At 40.3% G+C, this 25,449-nt stretch overlaps 1 protein-coding gene across 2 annotated transcripts in view; it reads left to right on the forward strand.

Moving 5' to 3' along the window:
* Window positions 1–5,269: 5,269 nt before the first annotated feature.
* The window catches only part of Kat60 (Katanin 60), a 68,617-nt gene continuing 48,437 nt past the window's right edge, over window positions 5,270–25,449 (forward strand). For both annotated transcript variants that reach the window (XM_065239829.1, XM_065239839.1), the window contains exon 1: window positions 5,270–5,957. The gene's annotated coding sequence lies outside the window, so the exon portion shown is untranslated. The remainder of the gene's footprint in view (window positions 5,958–25,449) is intronic.

Raw genomic sequence — 25,449 nt, forward strand, 5'->3', positions numbered from 1 at the left:
TTTTTGTTTTCAACCAGTAGAATGCATGTTTTATTTAAACTAATAACTAAACTAACGGTGGTAGAAAAGTCTATGATATAGAGCTGGAATAAGGGCCAATGTCGCAATGGGCTTGAACGGAGAAAAATTAATCTGAAGTTTTGAACAAGAATAATTAAATAAAATTTAAACTTTAAACCCATTTCTAAAACTGAACTGGTTCTAATTATTAAATTATTGGTTAGCATTATTGTGAGATATATTAAAATATTATTATTTTTATTTACAGCTCGAAAAAATGAAAATGTTGCATGCGCCCTTTTGATTTATAGTATCTTGTGTCACCCTGCACGGTAAGAAAAAAGTACCCAACGGCCAGTTCACTTTTACCTACTTTTGACTAGTTTGTCTCATTTTCTCCTTCTAATGTTGTCAAAAAAGAAGGAGCAAAACCACCCAACAGGGGTAGTAAAGTGTGGGAACCCAACGTTGGGTATAATCATATTTACCTACTGTTGGGTACAACTAACTTACTTTTGGTTAAAAAGCTAGTGGAAAATTCCATACGAACTGCACACAAGTAAATCAAAATTACTTTGACCCGCTTTACCTACTATTGGGTTCCTGCACTATAGTGCCGAGATGAGTGAAAAGAACTTAATTTTGGGTACTTTTTTCTAACCGTGTGGGAGGTTATTCGCCCGGCTGCGTTCACAGAGCTACACGGTAACCGCAAAATACCCAATAATGACTATAAAAGACTCGATATTGACAACAAAGTACGCGAAAAATTTTCGAGGGAGGCTGGGACTACCTATTAAATGAGTTAAAATATTACCCTTTTATGAGTATTTGTTACTCACAAATGAATACTTACTACTTACTTTTGTAGTTGTAATTACTCACAAAATGGTAAAATTTTACTCATTTAATGGGTAGTCCCAGTTTCCCTCGAAAATGCTTCCTTTGTAGTCATTATTGGGTATTTTGCGGTTACCGTGTATTTCACCCCTATACACGGTAACCAGTGTAAGCGCATAAATGAGTAAAAAATACACATAAATGTGTAAATTTGGAGATCCTAAAATGTGTGAAAAAAAATATTTTAAGAATGTAGTATCTGTAAAAAATGTGTGTTTTTATACTCATTAATGGGTAAAAAAAACTTCAAACTTTGCTGCATCCTGCTTTGTTGACGCACGCCATTTGCTATATTTTCAGTGAAGAACAGCAGGAAAATGGAGGAACTACGGTCCCATATATTATATTATTTTCATAGCGAAGTTATAGAAAAAAAAATCATAATCAATGGTCGTGGTCAGAGATGTTATGCCTCAGAACATCCCAGCGGCGCCAACTGGGAGTGAACCCAGGCCTGCTGGGGTGAGAGGTGATCATACTTACCACTTCAGCACCGGTGCTGCTATTGATTTTTGCTGATGGCATTTCTTTTTTTAATTTAATAAAATAGTATTGTATCCGAGCAATCTTTATTTTATCATTGACACAAATAAGAAAATTCCGAAGGTAATAAAAAAACATGCGCACCCATTATAAATAAGGCCTATAGAAATAGAAATAGAAATGATAACTTTTTACACATTTTGCTGTTAAAACCGTTCTTGGAAAATTTGTAAAAAATACACATCTATTGACGTTTGCTGAACGCTATTTTGAGACTACTCATTTTTGAGTCACTCAGTCCAGCCAAAAGGGAAGTTACTCAAAAATTAGTAAACATGCTTTTACTCAAACTGTACCTACTGTACGACTTCTATCTACTGCAACGACTGCAACATCGAAAAAGTAGATGCCAGCGAACAGTAGGAAACGGTAGGAAACGGAATCCTGCAAATCTACACTGAACAAGAAAATCATATGTAAATAGAGTTGAAGCTAAACGACATTTTCGATGTGTCGCCCCCCTCGAGTAAACGTGCCTATTGAGGAAACTGGGTAACGGCTACTCAGATTATGACGTTTGTCAAGTGAGTAAGCCATACCCATTTCGGAAGAAACGAATGAATTCCCCATGAATGCTTTTTATATAAATTGTTTCGTCCAGGAAGAATATAAAAAAAAATATTATGAAAATGATAATTCTGTATTTAATGATACCAACGAACTATTTGTTAGAGTTGTATACCTAGCTGCTGATAGCCCGCATAAACAATAACCATAAAAAAACGCCTAACCACCAATTCGGGATATAATCCCAACTTAGGATTTTTTAGGTTTTCCACAGGAAACCTTGAGACAAATTTTACTCATCGCTGAGCCCCTGCACTTTTGGCGATTATTTTTTTTTTTCTTTGGTTTGTTTTTTCCATCGATCTTGTTTTCCGTGCTGAGCACCAATGCTACCGACGTGCCAGGAAGGCAGCTCTCACACCTGGACCCTACCTATCGACCCATCAACTCATGAACCGGGGACCAACGGCTTTACTTCCCATCCGAAGGAAGGCGTGATCAGAGATGTTATGCCTCAGAACATCCCGGTGGCGCCGACTGGGATTGAACCCAGGCCTGCTGGGGTGAGAGGTAATCACGCTTACCACTACACCACCGGCGCCGTTATTTTGGCGATTATGAGTGAACTAAACTCAAATTTGAGTCGTTCTCATTCGCCGTGTAGTAAACGTCATTTTAAGTGCTCGAATAAAGTGGTTAATTCTCGCGTCACTTTTCAAATAGACCAATGTAACAAATGTAAACAAATCGAGTTAAGCGATACAAGCTATTGCTCTTCTATCATTGTATGTGATACAAAAACATCCATCCAAATTTACTTTCATTTATTTAAGAAAATCATCGATCAAAAATTGTCCAATGTACAGTTTGAAATGATGAGTATATGATTGTTACTTCGGTCATTCGGACTGCCTAACATGATTGGTGCTCATTTTTAAAAGGCGGGGCCAATCTAAAGTTAGGTACTATACCCTGAAATCTGTGAAAGGGAATCTAGTATCATGTAGACAAAACGTCCAATGTAACACTCATTGATTATGTCATTGAGAAAAATCGTCCAATGTAACATGTCCGATGTACAACTCGACTTGTCAAAACGTCCTATGTGGTTTTTTCTATGTTGTAGCATGAAATTCAAAGTAAAATTGTGATTTTACCGTTTCTTCTGAATTTTCAACGTTATTGTACACTGTCTACATTAAAAATAGTATTGCAAAATGTATTGTTTTTAAACAGTTAAAATAATAATCTGTCGAACTTCAACTTTGATTTTCTCAAAATGGTGGATATGTTACATTGGTCTATTTGAAAAGTGACGCGAGAATTGACCACTTTGTCAAGCAGTTTTGGCTTGACCTTCTACCAGCGATTTCACAAAACTGGACCAACTAATTTCTATTTTTTTATGAAACGCACAAATGTTGGCTACTGTTCTCGTGGTTCTAGAAGAAAAAATCTCAAAATAATGTTTTATTTCACAGTTTGAGTGGTAGTAAACGTCATTTTAACTGCTCGAATGAAGTGGTTAATTCGTATGGAATTTTCCACTCGCTTTCTACCCAAAAGTGAGTTAGTTGTACCAAAAAGCAGGTAAATATGATAATACTCAACGTTGGATTCCCCTAGGGGTAGGTCACTCCGCACACCAATCTTGGGTCATCTTTTTTGTCAGTGTGCCGCAAGTATGCCGATTGTACCGGTCATAGAGCAAGCTGCGATTGTTAGTAAAATATCCATCCCGGCAACCCGGTATTTCTGACACCTTGAATGTTTTGGTTTGAAATCGCAAGGATAAATTGGATTGAGGATGACGCGGGAAGTAGCTGGTGTGCGAAATTTCGGTGATTTGTGATCCATAGGGTAATAAAACTCGCGTGTTTTAGTGTTTTATACTCGGTTTTATAATGCCCTCAAAGGCAGACCAGAAACCTAACCTTTCGGCCGGAAAGAGTTGGAACCGGTGGGGAGCATTGTTGGAGACCGACTATAGAGGATTATGAATAAGCTTCTTTAGTTTCGTTAGAATTAAGGGTACTAATGAGGTCTGATTAACTGCCTCTTTCTCTTGAGCCCACTCTAGAACCTACATTTCGTATTTAGATCTATAAGAGAACTGCTGTTCCTCTGGTATATTCAATTAGAAGATGTTCCTGAACATACAGTGAAACAGCACGTAATGTTCTGAACAACTTGAATGACAGTTGTTCAGCAGTGCTCCCATTTTATTAACAACAATCTAATGCCTACGAGATTGTGCCGAAAGTATGCCAAAAATATGCCGATGGATGTGCCCAAGCTGTGTAGAATATAATTTCGGCACAATGTGCTGAGTGACTTACCCCTTGGGATTCCCACACTTTTCTACCCCTGTTGGGTGGTTTTGCTCCTCCGTTTTTGACAACATTAGAAAGAGAAAAGGAGACAAACTAGTCAAAAGTAGGTAAAAGTGAACTGGACGTTGGGTATTTTTTTCGTACCATGTACACGGAGATGAAAAACTACCCAAAATTAAATACTTTTCCCTCAATTCCGGAGTTCAGCCCAATAACCCAAAATTGAGTAAATCGCATAGAGTAGTTCCAGCAAAAAAATTACCTACTATTAAGTATAATCTACCCACAATTAAGTTTAATTCACGTAAATTAGAGAATATGCAATTTACTCAAAAGTAACTTATTGAGCTGAACTATAAATATCGTTGGGTCAAATCTCTCGTTCCTTTTTTGACAACAATAATGAGTGCAAGCAACAATCAATACGAAACTAACGATTTTAAATTTGCTCACTACTTGACTAGCCTATTGGTCCCAAGCAAATCGATAACCGTACCCCATTCTAGTCAAAATTTTAGTACTACACTATGTTTGTTTTGATTCGGTATGAAAGTTTGACAGATAAAATGAGGGGTTAGTGGATTTTCCGATGTTTCGAGGGGTTAATCGATTAGCTTGGGACCGAAGATAGTACCAGAGCTGAGCCAAAAAGTTGAGCACGTTTCTTCGGGACCTACTAGTCTTAGAGTTACCTCTATGGTGCAAGTGAGAAGCTGAACACAATATTAAGTAAAAAGAACTCAAATGTTGGGTAGTATTTTTTCTCCTTGTATGCTTCAACGATTTCGAACGAAACACACTGTTCGGCAGGGAAAATATTCCGCTATTCTGTCACTTTGACAGTTTGTTTTAGCGCTCTCCCGTTAACAAACACTCTCTCGTTTAAAATGATCCGCTCGCTTTGTTGATTTTTCAGTTTTCACACCATGGTGCACTGACAATGTACTTGTGTCTGTGCTGTCGGCCCCAACGGACGTCGTCGTGCAAACAACGGTTCTATCCGTTTTGGTGTTTCTCTGCACTGCACTGGACTGTTTGTTGCAAGCAACCAGCACTTCTGTCTGTCAGTTCAGTTTTCAACTCATAGAAGCAGCAGGTCGGTTCGGACCGAGCGAGCTTTGTTTGCCCCGCGGTCGAGCCATTCTTTCCATTTTCGATTCCGCTAGCTGGATTCTTTTTGTGCTGCTAGAACCGATCTCCGTTGCCGTTTGTTGTGTTCTAATTTATCCGTTCTTTTTTTTTTAGTGGTGAAAATTGTGTTTGTGCGGGTGCAAGAAAGGTGACAAAAGTGAGTGTTTTCGGTGCGAGTAAAAGTTGGGAAGTCCGGAAAAGTGATACCGTTTGTGCCATCATCGTCCGACCGACGCTTGTGGGGGGAAGAAAAACAACATGAAGCGAAAATGAGCTGTCAAAGTGAATGTTTTCTTTATCAACACTTGCTGTACGTAGTCGACGTTGTTTTCGTCATGTAGACCAAAAGTGAATGATTATCAATATCAGCAGTATCAACAACGTCAGGTGTGAATATTTTAAGTGGAACTGTAAACTTTGGAATAGTTGAGATAGTACCCGACTGCTGGATCAAGTGTCGAATAGAAGGTGATCCATATTCAGGAAGTCGGAAATTAGTAATAAAATTTCTACGGAGTAAAGGAAACAACCAATAAAAAGAAGGTAATTATTTCGTTTCTTATGCTGATCAGAATCAATATTCTATATTCGAATGGGGGAGGATTAAGATCCAACTCGAATAGGCAGAGGACAGGTGGAAGTAGATTTAAATCAATCTCCGGTGCATATAATATATTCAACAATCGAATAAGGCGAAATTGCCGTAGTCTGATATAGTTGATTCAACAGTTCCAGCAGTCACGACAATGATGACGACGACCACAAGCGCGAAGCTCTAAGGTGAGCGATCTGGTCGTGTGTGTGTGGCTGTCGGCGCTGTGGAACGATGAATTGGAGGAAAAAAAAACACAATATTTAGATTATATGTGAGCGTGCCTATATTTTTACGGGCTGAGCGCGGTTGAGGTTTGGAGGCTGTGGAGGTCGACCACTTCCGTCCGCTCCGGATGCTTCACCGCTCGCCTCACGTTCGTGCTATTGGGGGATAGGGGCTGTTGCGATCGTTCTCGATGAGACATTGATTTTGATTCAAATCATAGGCCCAGTGTTCTAGTAGAAGTTTACGACCGGTTTGAACGGAAAACAAGAGCACAAATCCCGTATTTGGTAGTTGTTTTCGCCGAGGGTTCCGTTTGTAGTTAGAACATAAAATTAAAGTAGTTTGGATTGATTGGTGAGACTTTGTTATTAGAGTCGTAAAACAGATTCAATTTGAGTGAACTAAAACAAACAGTCATTACTGTTTATTTCAAAGAGCAAGTTCCAATTTACTGGTGTTTTGTTTACTACTTCTTTTGGCCTATAGACCGTGAGAATAAATTACTTTAACACCCTATTTTTCAAAAGTTAGTTTTGTTGTGAATGAAAGTTGTCTCAAGTTCCCTAAAATACCTTGTAGTTTCTTGAAATTCTATAAACAAAAATGAGAACATTCCAGAAGTTCACTGTTTTTCTGTTTCCTAAACTTCTCAAGATATTGTTTGACATGTGTAGATGTTTCCTGCAAATTCTCTAAAAAATCCCTGAACTTCAGGGAAGCTCAGAAAAGTTCTGCAAAGCTTGGGGATGTTCCAGAAACTCCTGATAAGTCGTAGAATTAAGGTTGGTTCTGGTCGCCCCGAATGAGTTGTGTCGCACGGGCTGCTTGTCATGAAAAAGAACGGTGAAGATTATATCATTATTGCTTTCCACTTCTGACATAGCGTTATTATTCGGTTAGTTGATCGCTTGTTATTTTGTCATTTAGAGATATTTTTGATTCCTTGGTCAGAAGTAACCACGCTCAGATAGCAGGATTAATCGATAACTTTCCATCTGTCAAATTTTAACCAAAAGTTAAAATAATCCACCAAATAGTTCAGAGTCTTAATAGCTTCGCGACGAATGTTGCCTGTTGAATTTATCGCCGTCGTTCTAAAGTATCCATGCTTAGTAAGCGACATCTCTCATCATACGGAGGTAAGTTTAGTGGATCTCTCCAAGGAAGTTGCCTCAATGCTCGATGAATGAATGTTTTTTGAATACGTTTTATTCTAATGCTCTAGGAAAATTGTCATGGAATCCAAACTACAGATCCAGAACAACATGTGAAAAGGGCATACAAGCTTTTTGCAAACAAACCTTTGTAAGCCCTTTTCTCACCAACCGAGGGTCGCCCACGCAAACCAGCAATATCATCGGGAAGGGTAAAGTGCCCCCTACCCGGTGATGTTAAAGGTTTGCGTTGGTGTCATATGTGTGGCGAGAAAAGGGCATAAGAAGGTTTGTTTACAAAAAGCTTGTATGCCCTTTTCACATGTTGTTCTGGAGATGCAGTCTCAAGAATCGGACAAGTGACAAGTGAACAGTACAGTGCCTTTAAACGGATCCGAAAAATCTCTTGAGATTCTTGATTAGAACCCAAGCTGACGATATGCCTTAGTGACTACCATCGAACGATGTAAGTCAAACGTAAGCTTAGAGTCCAACATTACACCTAGGTCGCTTACTTGTTCTACTCTGTCGAGTACAAATCCATCAATTGAGTAATCGAATACGATTGGCGTCCTTGTGCGATGACATTTCATTCTATTGGAAAGGTGCAATTTCAGCTAGTCAACCAAACCGTCCGCAACTCCCAGACGAGACATTTTCCGAAGAAGAATACCATGATCGATGCAATCGAAGGCCACTTTTAGCTCAGTATAAGCGGTATCTACTTGAGCCCTATTTTCCAAGTGATTGATAGAAGTTGAGGTGAACTCCAATGAATTTGATGAAACTGAACGTCCTGGTATAAATCCGTGTTGCATTGCTTTTGACATGATAGAAGATAGCATCGTTCACAATGATCTCGAATAATTTCGAAGCTGCAGAAAGACTTGTTATACCACGTTAGCTAGTCACGTCACGTTTGTCGCCCTTCTTATAAACAAGGAACCTAAACGAATGTGTCAATATTTCGGGAAAAACTCCTTGGTCCAACGAAGCGGTAAAGATGCAAGCCAGAGGATCAGCTAATGCAGCAACACAGCGGCAAAAAATGATTGCAGTTACACCATCAAGACCCGTTGAAACCTCATGAACATTGCAAGCAGCTCTTTCTACTTCATCTGTATTGACGACTGAATCCACTGAATCATAAGATTCGGGCAAAGAAGTAGACTCCGAATCGCCAAGAAATACGGATTCGTCGATTTTAATTTAGAGCTCACAAAGTTCCAGCAGCTCTTGGGATTTCTACGTAAATTGGTCTGGAGACCTCAAACTCACTGGAGGTTTAAAAAAAAACTCTTGTCCTAAATGCCTAAATGCTAAATGCCGGAATTATTCAACAGAATCTCATAATGTAAGGGTTGTTTTATTATGTTCACTAATTACTCAGAATTTATACTATACATAAATAACTGAAGATTTTTTTTTTCAAAGGTTACAAACTCCTTTAGCTCAGTCGGTAAAGGCGCAGCTACAAAGCAAGTCCATGCTGGAGGCGACTGAGTTCGATTCCCGTCTGGTTTATTAATTTTTCGGGTTGGAAAATTTCTCTACTTCCTTGGGCATAGGATGGTACAGGCATAGAAAGCTCTCAATTAAAACGTGAAAGTACTTCAATGAACACTTAAAGGGTGTCCACGATGAAATTGCCACACTATGAAATTGCTCTAACTTTTTAACCGTTGGGTAGAATTTAATGAAAATTTGGGTGGATTTAGTTCATAGTGCATTATTTACATCCTGCAAGTTTTAAAGTCCTGTGATCAAAACTCGCGGAAATGGAGTCGAAAGAACAGCTCGTGCGTGATAAAATCTTGCGCATTCATCACGAGAACAAGGATCTCTCGCATCGTTCCATCGCTAAAACGTTGGGAATCGTGAATTCCACGGTGTCGCGAGTGATTAAGCGGTTCGAGGAACGGTTGACCACCGATCGGAAGCCCAGAAGTGAAGGAAAAAGTATTCCGTACAACACCAAAAATAACAACCGCGTAGTTGGGGCCTTCAACCGAAATCCGAACGCCTCCGTTAGGGATGTGGCTAAGAAGCTGCACCTAAGCCGAAGTTTTGTCCAGAAGGCCAAAACTAAGGCTGGGCTTCGAACGTTCAAGGTACAAAAGGCCCCTAATCGCGACGAGAAGCAGAACAAGTCCGCCAAAACCCGTGCCAGGAAGTTGTACCTCAACATGCTGTCGAAAGTTGAATGCTGCATCATGGACGACGAAACATATGTGAAGGCCGACTTCAAACAGATCCCCGGCAACCAGTTTTTCACGGCCAAGGATAAGTTCAGCGTTCCGGAGCATGTCCGCACTCAGAAGATGTCCAAATTTGCGAAGAAATTCCTGGTTTGGCAAGCCATCTGCACGTGCGGGAAGCGGAGTGCACCTTTCGTGACCCAGGACACGATGAACGGACAGGTGTACATAAAAGAGTGCCTCCAGAAGCGGCTGCTTCCTCTCCTGAAGGCCCACAACGTCCCAACAATCTTCTGGCCGGATTTGGCCTCATGCCACTACTCCAAGGACGTGCTGAAGTGGTATGCGGACAATAAGGTCCGGAGCTCCGCCCCATCGAGAAGTACTGGGCGATTATGAAGCAGCACCTTCTTAAACGACCTAAGGTAGTGAAGACAGTCGAGGAACTGAAGAAAGTATGGGTTTACATGCAAAAAACGGTTGATTCACAGGTTGTGCAGAATCTTATGGCCGGGGTTAAGGCCAAGGTGCGGGCATTTGCGTATGGACTGTAAATAAAATACGAGTAAAATGGTAAAATGAAGTATAATAGTTATTTCTCAATCCCTGAAAATTTGATGGCAATCGGATGAAAACTCGAATTTTGCGAATCAATTTTGTGTGTGGCAATTTCATCGTGGACACCCTTTAGTTGAGAGCAGGCAAAAATCTAATATGCTATAAGCAATAAGCTTGAAATGCCATGTAGTAGTTTTCAAATGTTAATTTTTAGGCAATGAAAACAGCTTTTTGTGTCGCGGATTAGTATTTGAAGTCGTGGATTTCTTTTGAGAATTGAGAATTTTCTGAAAATGGCGATGAGAGAAGCTTTTGGAATTTCCTCGGAAATTCTTCTTAGAATTGTAAATTTCTTCAAAATCTCCTGTAATTTTTTTATATTTTTCAAAATTTGCTCTAGCGACCCCACCGGATAATCCTTAGCACCATCTTAAACTAACTTAAAATTATGCAATTATTTTTGAAATTATAGTCGGAATGAAGATCTTTTGGAATTATTATCGATATTCAATTGGAGATCTCCATTTTGATTGCTTAATGAATTAATTTTCAAGAATTTTCAGTCGTAGGCAACCATTTAGGGTAGTGTCAGAATTGTATCCATATAATCATTAGTTTTGTCCTCCAAAGATGCTTTAGAATTCTCAGGAATTCTACTCATAATCCCGATAAAAGTACCTTGGAAACCGCTTTTAGTTCTGCCGAAATTTTTTGAAATGCTTCTCGGAATTACCTGGAGCTTCTAGTCAAACTTGTTTAGAATTGTCCTCAGAATTCTTAAAGAGAGTAAATTGTAGAGGGCTACCATTCTCCTCAAAACTTATTTGCCATTTTAATAAAAAATATCCAGATAATTCTTCAATGTGCCGAAATCAGAAAATGGTATCTTAGTTCAAGATTTACGTTTAATAATCTTCCAAAAAATCATTCTTTCAATCTATCACTTTATAACAATCGATCCAATGATCCACTCAACCCAGTACCGTTCGGCCTAGTGTCTTTTAAAAAATTTACATGTAACTCAGGGTGACCAGTACACCAGGAAATCGGGAAACCGTGAAATGCTGGGAATTTAAAATTACCGGGAAAAGGCCGTGAATTTTATTTATTTATTTATTTATCGCCGTCTTCGACTAGTCGTACAGAGTGAACTATTTTACTTATAAACTAGAAATTACCACTAATCCTATTTCTAAAAACGTTTTTAGTCAAATTAAAATCGAATTCGTCACAGACAACATTGAACAAGCGAAGACACAAATCAAAAGGGTTGTTGTAGCCGTAGCTTGTTCTGTGGTATGGGACTGCTATTAAAGCTGAGCTCCAAAACAATCGAGGAGGAATGTTAAGCGGGATCTGTGCGAGAAGTTCAGGGCAATCGATAGATACTCCAATGACATCGAAAATAAATAGCCGCTGCATCGTTACTCGTCAGACAGATAGTGGTTCCAATCCTATGAGCTTGCATCGGTCAGAATAAGGAGGAAGATTGGTCGGATCGTTCCAAGGAAGTTGTCTCAGTGCAAACCGTAAGAACCTTTTCTGCACCCGTTCAATCGTGAGAACATGAGCTACATAATAAGGGGACCAAATCGGAGCAGCGTACTCCAGAATGCTACAAACCAACGAGCAATAGAGAGTTTTTAAAGCGTCGATGTCGGTGAACTCGGAAGCGTGGCGACGGATGAATCCCAGCACAGAAAAAGCTTTGACAGTGGTAATGCTCACGTGTTCGTTAAATCTGAGCCTCGAATCGATGGTAACGCCAAGGTCACAGATGGACGACACACGTTCCAATGATGCAGTTTCCATTCTGTATTGATGAAGAATGGGGTTATTGCAGCGACCGAAGGTAATAACTTTGCACTTCATGTAATTGACCCGCATGCCGTTATCGCCACACCATACCAGTATAGTATCAATATCTTCTTGTAGGGCAATACAGTCCCGAAGAGACGCTATGACGCGATACATTTTTAGGCCATCAGCGAATGAAAGCTTAAACGAGGAAAGCAGCAGACCGGTACACCAGACGTGATTCTGAAAGTGCGGGATCGAGTCGAGTTGACCGCAACATATGCAGTACGATCGCACAAGTACGAATATATCCACTCTGTACTCCAATCTGGAAAACCTATGTGCTTCAGTTTTTCCACGGCTAGAATGTGCGGTAGAGTGTCGAAGGCTTTCGCAAAGTCAACATACACCGCGTCTACTTCGCGGGACAGTGCGGTGACGTAACACATGAGGTTCGTTGTTGTAGAACGATGCTTCATAAAGCCATGCTGACCATCAAAGACGATGGGAGACGCTACGTTGTATAGAACGTTGTGCACCAGTCTTTCAAACACTTTGCTGAGACAGCAAAGTATAGATACGCCGCGATAATTTGTCACCTGATTACAGTTGCCAGATTTGTGAATAGGAACGATGCAAGCAGCTTTCCAAGCTGTCGGAAAGGTTCTTTCGTGAAGTGATCGGTTGAATAAGCGAGCATTTGGGTTCGCTAGTTCTCTTGAACAGTTTTTCAGCAACAGGAGTGGTATTCCGTCCGTCCCAGGTCCTTATTTGATGTCAAGCTCATCGATGACTTCTACTACTTCTTTTGCGGAAAACTGAATAACGGGTATGTTGATGTTGTGCGAAGGAACGTGAGCACAACAATCGCGCCTTGGTACAGGTAACACTTTACTAAAAACGCTCTCGAAGAACATGGCGAAAAGGTTTGCAGCATCCACATTTGACAGTTCTAGCCTGGGCATCATTGAAGGTAACGTTGCATGGGATGCGAGAAGATGCTTGCCGCTTTTCCACGAAATCCCAGAAGCACGATGGGTTTTGTTTTACGCTGTCCTGGATCCTGAGTAAGTAGTTATCGTACGTGGATAATATAATTGTTTTGTACTGCAGCTCTACTTCGCGAAGGTAATTACGGTCGCTCTCAGACTTCGAAAGGAAGAAACGTTGACGTGCTTTCCATAGGATGTTACGAAGATGCCGTAGTTCGGAGGTCCACCATGGCTTGCTGAAAACTGAATTGAACGATTGTCTTTTCCGAGGAACATAGTCGTTAAGCACTGCATAAAGCTTGTCATAGAATGCTGGTATCCCAGTCAATGGCAGCTAAAGCCGTTTTCAACTGGCCAAAATCACACGAGCGGAAATCGTAGTAAAGATTATCTTCCGACTCGTTCTGTACTACTAAATCGTCGATACTCTCATCGAACAGCAAAACAAAAGGCACGTGGTGATTGTCTACGGACAACAGAGGCGTGGTGGGTTCAATGAGGTCTAGTCGCTCTGGAAGACTGACGAATACAAGGTCGAGAAGCCTTCCGTTCGCATTCACATATCGGTTAACTTGCTGCAAACCAGTAGCAAACAGATCGCTGGCGGTAGTGGCTCGACTGTTGCGAAGGGATTAGGGGATTCCGTGAGGCTTGCTGGCGTGCATCCCGGCGGCGTCAGTGCTGATGATGCGAGAGTAGGGAACAACGCTCGACTGGATTCACCAAGATCATCTGAGATAACAGGCTGGTAGACCCCTTTACCAATATCGTACACAGGACCGGGATGACTGATGGACGCTGGCAGGAGTGGCTCGACTGGGACGAGGGGATTAGGGGCTTCCGTGAGATTTGCAGGCGTGCATCCCGGTGACATAAGTGCTGACGATGATAATGTTGACCGACTGGATATGCCATGAACATCCATGTTTGTAAACAAATCTGATGACGATGAACGGCTGAAAGCGATGGGTATTACCGGAAGTGAATTGTTCGAATCGATTGTGTACTTGCTTGTTGAAACGGTGTGGAAGACCCCATCTCCGCACCCAAACACAGGACCGGGACGACTGAAGAGCGCTGGCAGGAGAGGCTGGACTGTAGTGGGGGGATGAAGGTCTTCCAAATCGCTTGATTTATTGCGTCCCGGGCTAGAAGAGATCAGCTCACATCCATAATGGGAGTAATCGGGGATGATGAAGCTTCCGGCGGTACTAACGGCGTGATTAGTTTTTTGGTCGTCAGAGCGAAACGAAATTTTTGGGACCCGTAATCCTTTAACTCTCGAAACAGCAGTCCTTCAGGCCAAGTAACAGGGTCAAGTGCTTTGCTTTTAAGCGAAGGATCGAGTCCTATTTTGAAAGACACGAACGAAAGCGTGTTGGTGTCTTTGTCTTTCGGCACGAGCTTCTCTACCGGTGGATCACTGTCAATTTCGAGATTGACTTTCGTCATGGCGCGTACAGCTTCCACAGTGACGTCTGGGCAAATTCTGGACAGATATAGCCAAAATGTTGCTTCCAAATCGTTTTTGAAAATGGGAACTGACATAACATTATCCTGCGTTTGTTTGCTCCCAATTTGGCAGTTATCAGGATCCCGTGCAGTTGATTCCATTTCGCGGGGACGTTTAGCTCCCCTACGTTGATCGATAGTTGGCCAGAGAGAGTTTGAGGCTGGTAGGAGTTGCGCAATGGGCTTTGTATTCATTTGCTTAATCTCGGTTCGTAGCTCAGAAATAGCAGTCGCAAGCGCGTTTAAAGGTGATTTCTTATCAACTTGGCTCGAGATAACTCGAAAATGAGAGTTTTTAAACAATTCGGCGCAGTTGTCACGCATCCAGAACAGGTTTTTACTGCACGCGATACTCCCGAGCAGGTGATGATATGGAAGAAAGCTCCACAATAACCAGCATGAATTCTAGTTATAACAAGAGGGTATTTCAGCGAAAAATTTCGACGAAGTATTGGGAAAAATTCTAAGAGAGTTTTGATAAGAATCCCAAGTCAGTTGTGTGAATTCAGTTTCTCCCGACATCCTCAAAAAGAATGTATGCCATATTTTCTATCTTCCTCCGGAAGTCTTTACGATTTCTTTCCGGAAACCGTATTCAGGCTTATCGCGGAAGTTCGTTGATCAGAATTTTAGCCGATTTCCATCATAAGTTTCTTCCGATTAGATTAGCTACAGAAGCTTCTTTCTGTTTCCTTCGGATATTTCTTTCAACTTCTTGAAACAAAATCCCACGGATATTTCTTTCGAGTTTTCCACGAAAACACAATGCAAATTTTAACGGCGCCGGTGGTGTAGTGGTAAGCGTGATTACCTCTCACCCCAGCAGGCCTGGGTTCAATCCCAGTCGGCGCCGCCGGGATGTTCTGAGGCATAACATCTCTGATCACGCCTTCCTTCGGATGGGAAGTAAAGCCGTTGGTCCCCGGTTCATGAGTTGATGGGTCGATAGGTAGGGTCCAGGTGTGGGAGCTTCCTTCCTGGCACGTCGGTAGCATTGGTGCTCAGCACGGAAAACAAGATCGACGAAAAAAACCAAAGGAAAAAAAAACAATGCAAATTTCCCAGAAATGATTTTCTGGATGATGTGATCTATTTTTTAGGGGAACTCTTAGGAGAATTAAATCAATTTTAATAATCAGGAAGTTTCAGTAAGTTCTTGGAAGAATCATTAAAAATTCGAAGAGTCTTATGATGCATTCCATGAATTTATTATAAATAAATTTTCAGGTGGTTATCAAAGAGAAACTCGAGCTTGCAGTTTGATCAAATTTATTTAAAAGGAATTCTGAAAAGAACTCTATGTAGGGAAATTATTCTAAAGGGAATTCTTGAGAACATTCCAAAGTAATCCTGCATAATGTTTAAGGGGGGAGTACACTTTGATTTTTCAAAAAAAATGCATTTTTTTTGGCTTCAAATGTTCCTTGGAATGTATACTTTAAATTAGAAAAGACTCCAAGTCCGCCAGAATATTCCTTACCGCTTTACGAAGCGATTTCCTAAAACATGTACCGGCGCGCATTTCTATCTGTAAACGTGTTTATCTCGAAACAGGGTTTTTCCAACTGGCGTGGGAAATAACTCTAACCAGTTATCATCAAATTTGGATATCGCCTAGGTATTCTAGTTCAGAATTAAATTCTGCTTAGAAATACGTATCCACATTTTCGATTTTGTCAAAAATGAATTTTTAATCCACGATTTTGTAAGCATTTTTAGGGTGAAAAAATGGACTTTTTTTTCCTAAGGCCACAACTTTTGAAAAAATTAATTTAAAAAAATCGGAATACGTATTTCTAACCCAAATTTCATTACTATTCAGGATTTTTGTTCGATTTATGTTCCAGGATCACATGGAAAGGAGTATTTTCCCACGCCGTTTTCCGACTTCCGCGAGAGGACGCCCGCGCGACCTGGTGCACCGGCCACGGGGAGACGCCAATCGAGTTCAAAAAAATACAAATTGTAGTTCGAAGGATGACTAATAAATGGGTTATAACATATTTGCCCTCCCTGAGTGTTTTATTGCTTAAAAAATTAACGAAAATGCCTTACTTTTTGGACGTTCAAAGTGTACTACCTCCTTTAGCGAATTTAAAAAAAAATAGTGATGACGTATTGAAAATTAGTATTTCGATAAGTTAACCAACCTGGTTTTTAATCTCCATATATTTCGCGGGCCGCACCTCGGATATTCAAATATCTACGCGATTCCTAATCGCACTCAAAAACGTGCTAAAAATCTAGCAAAAGTATCACCGCTAAATAGAACCAGTCAAGAAACCGCTCACTCACTGGTTTCCAGCGTGATATTGACAAAGTTTTCGTTCCGACGTTCGAAGACGACGCTGACGTAAGCGCACTGTGCGGCGGCGTGAGAAGAAGCTGTTTCCATCAACAACACTTTTTTTCCCCCTATTCAGGGGAGCTGCCAAAACGTGCCGTACCACCCCGCCCACCGATTAAACATGCACAGCAGAAGGTGGCAAGAAGGGGCATGTGTCAAATTAAATAATACTAATTAGCAGCTATTGCAGCGGGACACTTTTTGTGTTTCGGGCGATGGCGTCACGTTACATGACAAAGGTAGGCTCGGCCCTGGACTTTGGAGATTTTCCGCCAAATTGTAAACGGGGACATTCATAATTCTTTCATGGTAATCTAACTGCTGCGAGGGTGGCCGAGTTCGGTTTTGCTTTGTTTCATACTTCTCTTTTCTGTTGGTAACCTGAGATACTCGAAATCCTTGAAGTGGAAGAATAATTCCACTTACGGGATTTGAGTCGCCAATTATTGCATCAATGTTGTAACGACACTGCTTGATTTGGAAGCTATTTTGATTACCGCCACCACCACCGGTTTGATTGATTTACAAGTCCCGGTAGCGGTACTATTCTTAGCCAACGACCTGCCGGCAAGTAGCAAACTTTTCAACCGATATAGTCAAATGAAATTAAAAAGCCATAAGTGCTGAAGCAGTATGTCCACACCAAGAGAATAGCGGAGTCAAGTGGTGACGACAAGGAACGGAAAAGAAGCGGAATAGTTAGTGGTGGGCTTACCGTTACAGTGAAGGCCGTTCGCCAATTCTCCTTTTTTTTTACAGCAACGTCTTTCTTCAATTTCTTTCAGACACCTTTTTTTTCAGTTGTCCCGTGCAGTTGAATGAACTGTTTCAGGAACAACGCTTCCTACTTCCTCAATCGACCAATTTACCTCTCTACCCAGCAGAGTGCGACATGCAAAAAGAATGATCTAGTGGCGAACGGCACAACTCCTCGAGGAGGGTCTTGAGAATTGTTATTTTTAAAACAATTCAAATGACACAGTTTGCAAGCTCTAAACCGTGCGGGTAATTCCGGAGGAAGGTTGGATGAGTTCCGTCACCGGAGGTGGTGCTTCTCACTTTGCTTTGTACCCACCTCACCACGTAAAGTGCTGCATTCAATGGGTGGAGTGCTTGAATTGGTATCGCACCGACGACGACGACGACGACAAAGGCTGAAACATACGCACGGGAAGGTCGTTTGTTGGCTCCACTATTTCATTTTATCGTCATCATTGTCGCACATCAGCGAGCGGCGCGGGAAGCTCTAGCCATCAAGCCACTGAGCCAAACGAATCATCGCCGTAGGTACTCGAGAGTGGTTGTTGTCGATTTTCGTTAGCAAATGATGAGAAAAGCAGTTCTTTGCTGCAAGCTGTAGAAACGAGTACAAATAGAAGGTCTTACACAAGACGGCTGAGGATTGTTCATCGTCATGATTGTATGATGAGAATTTTAGGGGCAAACAATTGCACGTGAACTGATTCGTCTTTTAGAATGGTTTATCAAACGCTTTGCCTCGATAACGCTCAGTACACAAAACAAATTGCTGCTTATATCTCTCATACCATAAAACATATATAAAAGTGTCTGCTATTTTTGGAAGAAAAATTGGACTCTGGAAACTTGGCCAGAATTTATATTTGTAAGCAATCTCACAAAAGGTGTATTAATTCAAATTTTTCTCTGTCTTTTTTAGGTAAGCAGCTATCGATCTCAATTGCTTTTTATCGTTAAGATTCAGTCTCTTTCAGGTAAGATTTGTTTTAATGTAGCGTGTATAGTAGGATGCTTCATTTTGAGGAAAAAAAAAGTATATGCAATCTTATGGAGATCGCCGGCCAGTTTGATTCATAACAGTAATATGAGCCTGTTCAAAAATTGTTTAGGTTTAGAGGTTGAGCAAGTAGTGAGAAGTTTCCGTGGAGATTTTGGCGTATTACTATGGATGGTTTTTAAATTTCACTTCTATCGTTCTAACTTTGATTCTAGCTATCCAAATGCTGCCAAGACAACGATTAACAAGCCAGTTGTTGTGCTGAATTTGGTATTGTTTTCTGGCACATATTCAACTATCAATTTTGCCTATTTTGACATTTTTCCACATTTTTATCTTTCTTGAATATTCCTACCAAACCGTAACAACAACAGACAACTAAGCATATACAAATATAGTCCAGAAAGTGCCTAACAACTTTGCCCCTCCCCTTGGCTAGTTTTTGCACCTTGCTGTTGGTGGGCGGGCTTAATTTCATGCTAGTGGAGTGTTGGAGACGGTGGGTTTGTGGCCGACGTTGCTGGCTCATGCCGCGATAGAATGGCGCCATGGGCAGGCAATGAGGATTACTGAGCTTCCCCTCTCTGATAAACCACTGCATGAGAGAACAAAAGATCTAGTCCAGCAGTGATAGTATCACACTTGTTACTCCTTTTATTGAGAGCCGCGTCGTGGTACGCTTACGTATAGGCACTGACGTTGGGTGTGATACTGGCGGGTTTTGCCGCAAATCACTCTTATTTTATTTATTTTTACGCAGATAGATTTATTTGGGTTTGCAAGGGAATTATACTATTGAAATATTTCAGAAAGTGCCCAACGGTACTCCTTCTACTTGCGTGACAAGCTTTCATTGTTGTTTTCATTGAAGTATTACTCAGGGAACAATTTTAAACATCATTTTTGTACATGGTATTGTAACTAATCTTATATGTGCTTCATTTTGATTTGGGATAAATGTTTGAACTATGGCTCGGGATTTCCACTGTTGCGTGCTTCTATTGTGATATATCCATACGTAATTTTGTGGGACGACATAGTGGAAACGTGTGAGCGTAGTTGGAGCATATACCCTATATAATTTAAAATCAGCTAGGAAACTAACTTCAAAATGAAGCATTTTAGTCACTTGAGGGTGTCACCTGGGTCGAACTAAGATATAATAAATAGGTATAGGTCAAAATCAAAAGTACTTGAAACACGTTTAATTTTAGATTACAAGCACAAGTGCAGGTACTTAATAAAGCATGGGTTATGATTGATTAGGTGACTTAGAGCTTTTAATAATTTATTAATTTAGACTAATGAGATATCATAACCATCAAATGAATTTAAATAATAAACTTCAGAAAGTTTAATGACATTAAGTAGATTAACAAAAGAATTAGGATGCGGGTGGTCCGCTTAGGGAGGCAACTAACCTTTATAGTTGTAGAATAAATCTTCTTATTTAGTATTGAATTTAAAAAAAAAAAAGAAAACGCAGGCAGACCAATAGCATTTAGCAGATTAACAAGGAAAGGAATAGTTTAGGAAAAAAGTAAAAGTAGAGTTATGTGACAGTTATTAGCTTTTAAACTTTTGGAGGTATTGTATTCCCCTGAGTTTGTTGTACTCGATTACTATATAATTCTCTCAATACGCGAAATCTCTTATATATGCGATTAAAGCATTTGAGTTAACTTATTTCTTAGTGTTCAAGTACTTACATTTGTAAACAGCAATCAATGTTAATCTATGAACTAAACCATACGTAAAATCGATCTTTCCTTATGTGGTATTGATGCATGTTTAACTTTTCGCGGCTTTCGGAATCAACGCGCCTACGTCTACGGAGCTTACGCAGAAGTGATTTGCAATGCGGTAGAGCTCACCAAAAGTTTTTTTTTTTTTTGAGCTTCTGTAGTATAGAATTTGTTCGGTACGGTCGCGAAATCTTGAAATGATTGATACGTGCGGTAAAATAACTAAATTGAAACAAAGCTCAACAGTAAAATAAGTAGAATATTTAGGGAGGAAACCAAAATTTATCAACTTGCCAACATAGGCTATCACATTTATTTTGGTGGCACTCTTTAAGTGATAATAAGTTGTTTTTTTTTCTCTACGGTTGTTTCGCGTGGCGTCCACAATTTGCGCGATTTTCGTATCTTACGTAATTTAGATGTTTAACTATAAACGGTTTCACTGACTCGAGGTCGTTCCTTAAGCGGTGTTGGTACAGGTTAAACCTTTGCCGACTGTCGGATTCAACGCGCCTACGTCTACGGAGCTTACGCAGAAGTGATACGCAATTCGGTAGAGCTTGTCAAACGCTTTTGAGCTTATAGAATTTGTTCGGTGCGGTCGCGAAATCTTGAAATGATTGATACGTTCTTTAAATTAACTAATTTGATACAAAGCTCAGTAGTAAATAAGTAGAATATCTAAGGAGGAAACCAAAATTAATCAACTTGCCAACATAGGCTATCACATTTATTTTGGTGGCACTCTTTAAATGATAATAAGCCTTTTTTTTTCTCGCTTCGGTTGTCTCGCACGGCTTTCGGAATTCGCGCGGTTTTCGTAACTTACATAATTTAGATATTTCGTTCGAAACGGATTTACTTATTCAATCGGTTTACTACGCGGATGTATCTACGCGCACACGTCACAGCATTTTTTCTATAACTATCTTGAAACAATACATACGGAATCCAGTGTTCAAGCGGCCAACATAGGCTAGTCCTTCTGCTGTATTGTCAAAGATAGAAGCAAAATTTATTCAAATGGGTCAAGTCTTGAAAATTAAGCTGTCACGCAGCTCCAGCTTGATACCAATAAAAAAAAAAAAAAAAAAAAAGAATAAAGAAAAGAAAGTGCCTAACAACTTTGCCACAGGAAGTACGGTGTTAGAATGAATCTAAAAAAAGGTATAGCCATTCAAATAATTATGGTTTGAATTAAACACCAAAAATCCCTTTTTCTGCCAACACTGCCGGTGTACCAATGGAAGTCAGATTCCAAACTGAAATAATATCGGAGTTTCTTATCTTACCGATTTGGTATGTTCAGATGAATTATTCAAAAACAATTGCTCTATCTCATATGTGTAGTTGGAGAGGGGGGTAGGGGTTCATAATATATCCCATCCCCCTCACTCATATCAATAGTTTCAGTTTGAAATAACTTCGGAGTTTCTTATTTTATCAATTTGGTATGTTCAGGATGAATTATTCAAAAACTTTTGCTCAATCTCATAAGCGTTGTTAGACAGCGGGGGGAGGAGGGGGGAAGGGCTTACTGTATGCATGTATGCAGTTTTTAAAACAAAATTTGTTGTAGTGTAAATATTTAATATACAATTGTCGGTTCATTTGTTAGTGAGGAGATGTTGTTTGAATTATTAGCAGCTGGGAAATTTTAAATTTCTATACAAAGATTTTATTTGAAATATTGAACTGCCATTCGAGCCACTGTCTTCACCAGTTTCGTCTCAGACACAGGTACAGTCGGATTCCGCTTGTTGGGCTAACTTTAAGTGGGCTACGTTTCAGTTGGGCTCCCAAGCCAAACGTCACTTCTAGCAGTGCTGATTCCTTTTCGAAATTTCGACCGGCTTCATGCAAAAACCGGAAAACGAGTGGAGTAATGATACAGATTATACAACGAGTTTTCCTTGATGGTTGTCAACGATATGGCTGAATGAGGGGTGAAGCTAATTTCTGACTTATCAAGAAATCCACCCGAGACCTAGTTCAACAGCAATATTAGCTTCTGAGGATAGAAGAGCATCGAAAAGAGTACCCTGAGAAATCGTAGAATATATTAAAATGAAATATAATCATTACAATCCAATGACATTTGTGTGGATATATCTGACATTGTATATTGCACCAAAAGTAGTAGAGAAAAGAATGGTAGTTCTCGCTTACAACTACTCTTATGTTGCAAATGTTTTTGAATAACCCATCCGACCAACTCTAGAGATAGGAAACTCCGAAGCAATTTTTGTCTTTTTCTTTACTCTCATTGATACAAGTGAGGGCCAGAAAGCATACAGTAAGCCCCCTCCCAATATCTAACTACGCCTATTAAATGGAGCACATGTTTTTGAATACATCTGAACATACCAACTTGACAAGATCAGAAACACCGAAGCTATTGCAGTTTGAAGCCTTACCTTTATTTATATGAGTGAGGGGGTGGGGGTATAGATAGCCCCCCCCCCCTTCATCTATTAATATGCCTATGAAATTGAAAAATTATTTTTGAATAATTCATCTGAACATACCAAAACGATAAGATAAGAAACTCCGAAGTTATTTCAGTTTGAAACTTTACTTCTATTGATATGAGTGAGTTCTATTTCTAAAAACTTCAGATAAGGCCTTCGAACTTCATGCAAGTTCTACAAAATTCGGGAAAGTCTTACAAGTTTCAGGAAAATCCTGTGAACTACTGTGATGACCGACGACAGTCAGGAAATCTCTCCGAACCTTCAGAGAAGTTCTACAAATTTCAGAGAAGTCTTACGAACTTCAGGGAAGTCCTTTAATCTTTGGGGAATAACCACGAATTTTACAGAATTTTCTACGGATTTAATGTAACTTCTACGACATTTAGGCATTCCTTAAATCTTAAGGATAATCCTATGACACTTATGGATTTTTTCCGAGCTTCAGAGAAGTCTTCAATATTCTTGGGAAGTCCTTTGAAGTTAACATAGTTCTCCAAGCTCAAACAAGTTCCTAGAACTTTCGAGAAGTCGATTGAACTACAGGTAGTCCTACGAAATTCATGGGAGCTCTCCAAACTTCAGGGAATTTCCAAGAAATTAAGCAAAGACCCACAAACTTTTGGAAAACCCTTCGATATTTAAAGCCTTATGAACTAAAGGGTGTCCACGATGAAATTGCCACACTATGAAATTGCTCTAACTTTTTAACCGTTGGGTAGAATTTAATGAAAATTTGGGTGGATTTAGTTCATAGTGCATTATTTACATCCTGCAAGTTTTAAAGTCCTGTGATCAAAACTCGCGGAAATGGAGTCGAAAGAACAGCTCGTGCGTGATAAAATCTTGCGCATTCATCACGAGAACAAGGATCTCTCGCATCGTTCCATCGCTAAAACGTTGGGAATCGCGAATTCCACGGTGTCGCGAGTGATTAAGCGGTTCGAGGAACGGTTGACCACCGATCGGAAGCCCAGAAGTGAAGGAAAAAGTATTCCGTACAACACCAAAAATCACAACCGCGTAGTTGGGGCCTTCAACCGAAATCCGAACGCCTCCGTTAGGGATGTGGCTAAGAAGCTGCACCTAGCCGAAGTTTTGTCCAGAAGGCCAAAACTAAGGCTGGGCTTCGAACGTTCAAGGTACAAAAGGCCCCTAATCGCGACGAGAAGCAGAACAAGTCCACCAAAACCCGTGCCAGGAAGTTGTACCTCAACATGCTGACGAAAGTTGAATGCTGCATCATGGACGACGAAACATATGTGAAGGCCGACTTCATACAGATCCCCGGCAACCTGTTTTTCACGGCCAAGGATAAGTTCAGCGTTCCGGAGCATGTCCGCACTCAGAAGATGTCCAAATTTGCGAAGAAATTCCTGGTTTGGCAAGCCATCTGCACGTGCGGGAAGCGGAGTGCACCTTTCGTGACCCAGGACACGATGAACGGACAGGTGTACATAAAAGAGTGCCTCCAGAAGCGGCTGCTTCCTCTCCTGAAGGCCCACAACGTCCCAACAATCTTCTGGCCGGATTTGGCCTCATGCCACTACTCCAAGGACGTGCTGAAGTGGTATGCGGACAATAAGGTCAATTTCGTGCCGAAAATGTTCAACCCTCCCAACACTCCGGAGCTCCGCCCCATCGAGAAGTACTGGGCGATTATGAAGCAGCACCTTCTTAAACGACCTAAGGTAGTGAAGACAGTCGAGGAACTGAAGAAAGTATGGGTTTACATGCAAAAAACGGTTGATTCACAGGTTGTGCAGAATCTTATGGCCGGGGTTAAGGCCAAGGTGCGGGCATTTGCGTATGGACTGTAAATAAAATACGAGTAAAATGGTAAAAAGAAGTTTAATAGTTATTTCTCAATCCCTGAAAATTTGATGGCAATCGGATGAAAACTCGAATTTTGCGAATCAATTTTGTGTGTGGCAATTTCATCGTGGACACCCTTTATAGGGATGCTTTTCTAATTTTAGGGTCCTCATATTTCAGTTAAGTCCTTCAAACTGCAGGGAAGTCCTCAGATCTTCGAACTTGATGGAAGTCTTATGAACTGCTGAGAATTTCTTCGAACTTCGTGGTACTTCTACGGTATTTAAGAAATTCCTTTGTATTAAAAAAACTCCGAACTTCAGGGAAGTCCTAAGATCTTAAAAAAAAGTCCTTCGAACTTCGGGGAAGTCCCATGAAATTCAGGCAAAACAAACTTCAATGAACCCTTCAGGAAAGACCTTAACGCTTCAGGGAAGTTCTACGAACTTTAGGGAGTTTCTATGAACTTCATCAGTCAGTCTTTTTAATAATAAGAGTTATTAAACCAACGTTGTTTATGAAATCTTTTAACCATATGATTTTTAAATCATGTTGTAATCAAAATTCCGCTTAATAAGATCCTTAATCGTTCACAATTTGCGGAAAATTTAAACAAACTGTAAATCCGTAAAATTGTTAGAAGGTTTGTTTAAAGAGTCCTCATTCATATCACACTTCGCAATTTTACCTTGAGATTAACTAGCCCGTTGGCTAAAAATCTCAATAATAAAGTTAAAAAATCACAGTTTCAAAAACAGAAATCTCAAGATTTAGGGGCTTATAGATCTCTAAATTTCAGACATTAGATAGGGCTCCGCGCTGGTCCGTCGTATCTCAGCTTTTCTTCGTCATACACCCCTAAAATCGCTC

This window comes from Ochlerotatus camptorhynchus, unplaced genomic scaffold (assembly GCF_037179485.1).
Source record: "Ochlerotatus camptorhynchus isolate MF236.1 unplaced genomic scaffold, CSIRO-AGI_Acam_v1.1 ptg000006l, whole genome shotgun sequence".
Taxonomy (NCBI): domain Eukaryota; kingdom Metazoa; phylum Arthropoda; class Insecta; order Diptera; family Culicidae; genus Ochlerotatus; species Ochlerotatus camptorhynchus.